Below are 6310 nucleotides of genomic sequence, written 5' to 3'. Positions count from 1 at the left end.
AAAGTGAAAAGAGGGGGCGCCTGGGTGGCTCAGTCGTTAAGCGTCTGCCTTCGGCTCAGGGCGTGGTCCCGGTGTTCTGGGATAGAGCCCCACATCAGGCTCCTCTGCTATGAGCCTGCCTCTTCCTCTCCCACTCCCCCTGCTTGTGTTCCCTCTCTCGCTGGCTGTCTCTATCTCTGTCGAATAAATAAATAAAATCTTTAAAAAAAAAAAAAAGAAAGAAAGTGGAAAGAGACACAGAGAAAGAGATGTGTTATACTGGTTATAAGAGGGAGATTTTGAAATAGAGAGGAGAATGAGAATTGCATTATCAATTTTTTTCTAGTCAAATATTTATTTTTTCAATTGGGTCTAATGGTAATACAAATACTGTGAAGCTGTCTTATGTTTCTAATGTATTTTATTTTGTCCAAAATTTTATAAAACCATATATGACCCAGTTTCTTTCTTGATGCATACTATAGAATCTCAGACTGCATACTCTTTGAAATAAATTCTCTCCTTGACCATGACTATTATAGATTTGAAAAGAGAGGACTATAGCAGTCATATCAACCAGACCCTCAGTTCTAAACATAAATGCACAGGAAGAAGAGAGAGAGGAGAGAAGGGACTAGGGAGAGAGAACAGGTTTATTTCATTTAAGTGGGAAATGATAGACTTTTCAATGAATGGTGATGAGAAAATTGTATTTCCTACCTCATACTTTATTTTCTTTTTCTCTTTTTTACAATGTTGTACAACCACCACCTTTATTAAATTCTAAAGCATTTTCACTGGCCCCAAAGAAAACCTCATACTCAATAAGCAGTCACTCTCCATTTCCCCCCAACCTCATATCCTGGAAACCACATCTGCTTTCTGTCTCTATGGATTTACTTATCCTGGTTATTTCATATACATGGAATTATGCAGTATGTGACTTTGTGCCTGGCTGCTTTCACGTAGCATGTTTTCAAGGTTCACCCATGTTGTATGTTGAATTCCTTTTTATGGCTGAACCATTTCTTTTTATGTATATATCACATTTGGTCTAGCTACTCATCCCTTGGTGGACATTTAGCATGTTTCTACCTTTTGGTTATCGTGAATTGTGCTATTATGAACATATGTGTTCAAATACTTATTTGAGAGCCTGTGTTCAGTTCTTTTGGGCTTATAGTGAGGAGTGGAATTTCTAGGTCATAAGGTAACTCTATGTTTGACCTTTTAAGGAACTGCCACAGTATTTTCCAAACTGACTGCACTGTTGTACATTTCCAACAGCATGTATGAATGTTCCAACTTTTCTACAACTTGTTATTATTATTATTTTAATTATAGTCTTCCTGGTGGATGTGAAGCGATATCTCACTGTGGATTTGATTTGTACTTCCCTAGAGACTAATGATGTTGAGCATCTTTTCATGTGCTTGGCCATTTATTGATATCTTTGAGGACACGTCTATTTAGGTTCTTCACCCATTTTTAAATTGGGTTGTCNTGACTGCACTGTTGTACATTTCCAACAGCATGTATGAATGTTCCAACTTTTCTACAACTTGTTATTATTATTATTTTAATTATAGTCTTCCTGGTGGATGTGAAGCGATATCTCACTGTGGATTTGATTTGTACTTCCCTAGAGACTAATGATGTTGAGCATCTTTTCATGTGCTTGGCCATTTGTTGATATCTTTGAGGACACGTCTATTTAGGTTCTTCACCCATTTTTAAATTGGGTTGTCTTGGGGCGCCTGGGTGGCTCAGTCGTTAAGCGTCTGCCTTCAGCTCAGGGCGTGATGCCAGAGTCCTGGGATGGAGCCCTGCATTGGGCTCCCTGCTCCGCTGGGAGCCTTCTTCTTCCTCTCCCACTCCCCCTGCTTGTGTTCCCTCTCTCGCTGGCTGTCTCTCTCTTTGTCAAATAAATAAATAAAATCTCTTTATAAATAAATAAATAAATAAATAAATAAATAAATAAATTGGGTTGTCTTTACATATTCTGGATTCTAGACCCATATCAATTATATGATTAACAAGTATTTTCTCCCAATCTGTAGGAAGTCTTTTCACTTTAAGAGTATCCTTTGAAGCACAAAAGTTTTTAATTTTGATGCAGTTCAGTTTACCTATTATTTTCTTTTGTTGCTTGCACTTGTACTCTTTTTATTTATTTATTTATTTATTTATTTATTTATTTATTTTTAAGAAAGAGAGTGTGTACATGAGCTCGGGGACAGAAGGAGGGACAGAGGGAAAGAGAGAGAATCTTAGGCAGGTTCCACACACAATGTGGAGCCCCACACAGGGCTGGAACTCACAACCCTGAGAACATGACCTAAGCCAATGAGTGTACTCTTAACGCCCTCCACCTGTTTCACCCATTCCCACGCACACCTCCCTTCTGGTATCCATCTGTTTGTTTTGCACAGTTAAAAGTCTATTTTTCGTCTTCCTCTATTTCACTTAGCATTTTACCTTCTAGATCCATTCATGTTGTTGTGAATGGCAAGATTTCATTCTTTTTTTTAGCAGAGTGATATTCCATTATATATATCTTCTTTATCCATTCATCTATCAGTGGACACTTGGGCTGCTTCCATAATTTGGCTATTGTAATAACACTGCTACAAACATAAGGGTAAATGTGTCTCTTTGAATTAGTTGCATTTTTGTATTTGTGGGTAAATACCCAGGATCGTGATTACTGGATTAGAGGGTAGCTCTGTTTTTTAACTTCTTGAGGAACTTCATACTGTTTTCCACGCTGGCTGCACCAGTTTGCATTCCCACCAACAGTGTAAGAAGTTTTCTCTTTCTCTACGTCCTTGCCAATACCTGTTGTCCCTTATGTTTTTTATTTTAGCCATTCTAACAGATGTGGGGTGGTATCTCATTGTGGTTTTAATTTGCATTCCCCTGATGATGAGTGATATTGAGCATCTTTTCATGTGTCTGTTGGCCATCTGGATACCTTCTTTGGAGAAATGTCTGTTCGTGTCTTAAGCCCATTTTTTAAATTGGGTTATTCATTTTTTGGGTGTTGAGTCTTTAAGTTCTTTATATATTTTGGAAACTAATCTTTTATCAGATAAATCATTTGTAAATATCTCCTCCAATTCAGTAGGTCATCTTTTAATTTTGTCGATTATTTCCTTTGCTGTGCAGAACGTTTTAATTTTGATGTCGTCTCAGTAGTTTATTTTTATTTTTGTTTCCTTTGCCTCAGGAGACATATCTAGAAAAATGTTGTTACAGCTGATGTCAGAGAAATTACTGCTTGTGCTCTTTTCTAGAATTTTTATGGTTTCAAGTCTCACATTTAAGTCTTTAATCCATTTTGAGTTTTTGTGTTTGGTGTAAGAAAGTGGTCCAGTTTCATTTTTTTGCATATAGTTGTCCAGTTTTCCCAATACCATTTGCTAAAGAGACTGTCTTTTTCCCATTGTGTATTCTTGCCTCCTTTGTTGAAGATTGTGGGTAATCATGGGTTTATTTCTGGACTCTATTCTGTTCCATCAATCTATGTGTCTATTTTTGTGCTGGTACCATACTGTTTTGATTACTACAGCTTTGTAGTATATCTTGAAATCTGGAATTGTGGTACCTCCAGTTCTGTTCTTCTTTTCCAAGATTGCCTTGTACTAGATTTTCAAATGTCACTTCCCCAGTGAACTGTGGTCTAGAAAAAGACAGAACTATAAATATTTTAGAAATGCAGAGAAATATTCTTACAAACTCAAGATATTATCATTAATTTTATTCAGAAAACACCAAAACCAGAAAAGAAAAGATGTTTAAATTCCATTACATTAAAATTTAAAAATGTATCAAAAGACACCTCAAAGAGAATAGATAGATCAAAAGATCTGCATGAGCACTTCCACAAAGACAAAACCCTAAAAGCCAAAAAATGTATGAAAAGATGCTTGCTACAATAGAGAAGCAAACTAAAACCAAAATAAGATACTATTAACCATTCACAAATTTGGGAAATATTAAAAGTCTAGCAGTACCAAGTGTTGATAAAGATATAGAGCAAAAGGAGGGTATCAAATACTGTTGGTGGAATGTTTCATAATGCCATCGCTTTGGAAAACAATTGTAATTACCAAGTAAAATTAGGGATGTATTTATTCTATCGTCCAGCAATTTGTCTTCTAGGTATATCTCCCAGAGAATATCTTGACTGTTAGCACAGGGACGCATGCACGAATGTTCACAGCCACATTTTTTATAAGAGCAAAAGTAAGGAAATGACCTAAATGTTTATAAACTGGATAAGTGTGGTCTATTAATAAAGTAGATTACTAAACAAAATCGATGATAAAAGAACTATACCATTAGGTTGGATTGGGTTTGAGTTGAGTGTTAACTGATACAATACTCTAGTGGTTTAAATGCATTACTAACAAGTAAGGGTAACAGATATGTTGGGGCCACTGATCAAGGGATGGAAAAACAGGAGGGTGTGGGTAACATAAGTATAACAGGCTGAGCCCCAGTTAGCATAATCTCTGAAATATTAGCCTCCTCTCTTTCTTCAAACCCATGTCTCTCAAATCCACGTGGTTGCCAAAGGCTTACAAACTTATTTATTACAACCATCAACCCTGCTGCCTGCTGTTCCTCCAGGCATTAGGTTTGATGAAACTATGCTCCAAATCTGTTGTTTTCACCTTTGCTGCCGTGGTAACATCTCTGTGTGGACAGCCTCTCCCTGTGGGTTTTCCTCGCTCTGGCAGGAAAAGAAAGCATTCATTCCTCCCATGCTCTCCTCCTATACATAGTTCACAATTTGGGGGCTGAGGAAGGACACTGCATTCCTCCCTGTGTACATGATAGGGTAGGTTTCTCTTTATTTCCCACATTTCTGGGGACAAACTTTCCTGCTACTGTCTCTTTTCACTGGCTTACTGTGAAGTAGTGAGCCTTAAGCATCAAGACCCCTTCATTTGGACAGGTGTCTTCCAATGGTCTGGAAAGAGCCCTAGCAATGTGTTCACATGGAGATATGTCTTTATGAAATTTGCGAAACTAATGTATTTAAACAGGAATGAGTGAAGACTACTGCCTACTTCCCCTCAAACACACCCTTCGGAAAATTTCAACTCATGTTGAGTGACGTTACAACAGCTCAGGCATTTTTGATACTTGCTTAAGGGGAAGGTGAACTGGGAATACATTAAGAAGATTGTAGTTGGATATGGACCAGTGTCGATTTCTATCTATTTATCTATCTATCCATCCATCTATATAAGTACATAATAGATATAAATAATTATGTAATAGGCACAGCTATACAAAGAAGTAGAGATGGGGGAGAGAGAAACAGATATTACTTGTAGTCATTTCTGGGCATGGTTAAGTGATTGCTAAGTATCCATCTGTAGTAATGGCTTGCAGAAATATTCATAGTGGCCACTGTGCTGACTCAACCTGGTAAGGACAAAAGTGAAGGGCTAGAGTTTATATTATGATTTGAACATGTATTATTGTGATAACTACCCCAGTTACATAAATACAGGGAGAGAAATCATGCTGGAATGCATGGAACCAGAGGCTCGTCTGGAGAAATCTTTCAAACAGTTCGTGTATGAAGAAATTTGGTAGAAATGTTCCTAAATTTAACAACAATCCTGAAAGTTTGCATGGTATCACTGATAATGTATTTAAAAACTAATTTTTTCTAAGAGTATCAATACATTTTTTAAATTTTTGATTAAACGTGTGTAGGAGAAGAAAATATTTTCCTCCACCCTCCTGGGGTCCCTGGCAGGGTCTGCAAACTAAACTGACAAAGACAGATTAGCACGAGAAAAGCTCGCAAATGTATTTAATGTAAGTTTTACCTGCCACAGGGACCTTTGATAGGAAATGAACCTTCAAGAGACAGATCTGAATATTTTGATGCTAGGTTTGTTGAAGAATCGGCAGCTGTGTGGAAATGTGCTAGGCGAAGGAATACGGGGTAAATGCAGTATACTGGCGAAATTTAGCAAGGTTGGTCGTGAGATTTTTCTCGGCAACCCTTTGTCTGCAGAGATAAGGAGGTTTCTTTCCTCCTGGTGTAGGGAAGGCACCTCTTTCATGAGAGTTTTATGACCTGTTTCAGGAGAGAAGGGCTGGGAAGGGCAGTGTGACATTCCTGTTTTTTCAAACTCCTTCACCTTAAAATATTCCATATGCCAAGGTCCGTATTTTGAGGGTAGCTGATCCTGAACCCCATCCCATGCTAGAAGTTACAGGAGAGAATTATCCTTCTCTGACGGTTATAGAAAATCATAGTGTGCAATCATTGTCATTGGAGAGGTACTGAAAGAAGATACGA

This window comes from Ailuropoda melanoleuca, chromosome 16 (genome assembly GCF_002007445.2).
Source record: "Ailuropoda melanoleuca isolate Jingjing chromosome 16, ASM200744v2, whole genome shotgun sequence".
NCBI lineage: Eukaryota > Metazoa > Chordata > Mammalia > Carnivora > Ursidae > Ailuropoda > Ailuropoda melanoleuca.
Note: the sequence above shows the minus strand (reverse complement) of the source record.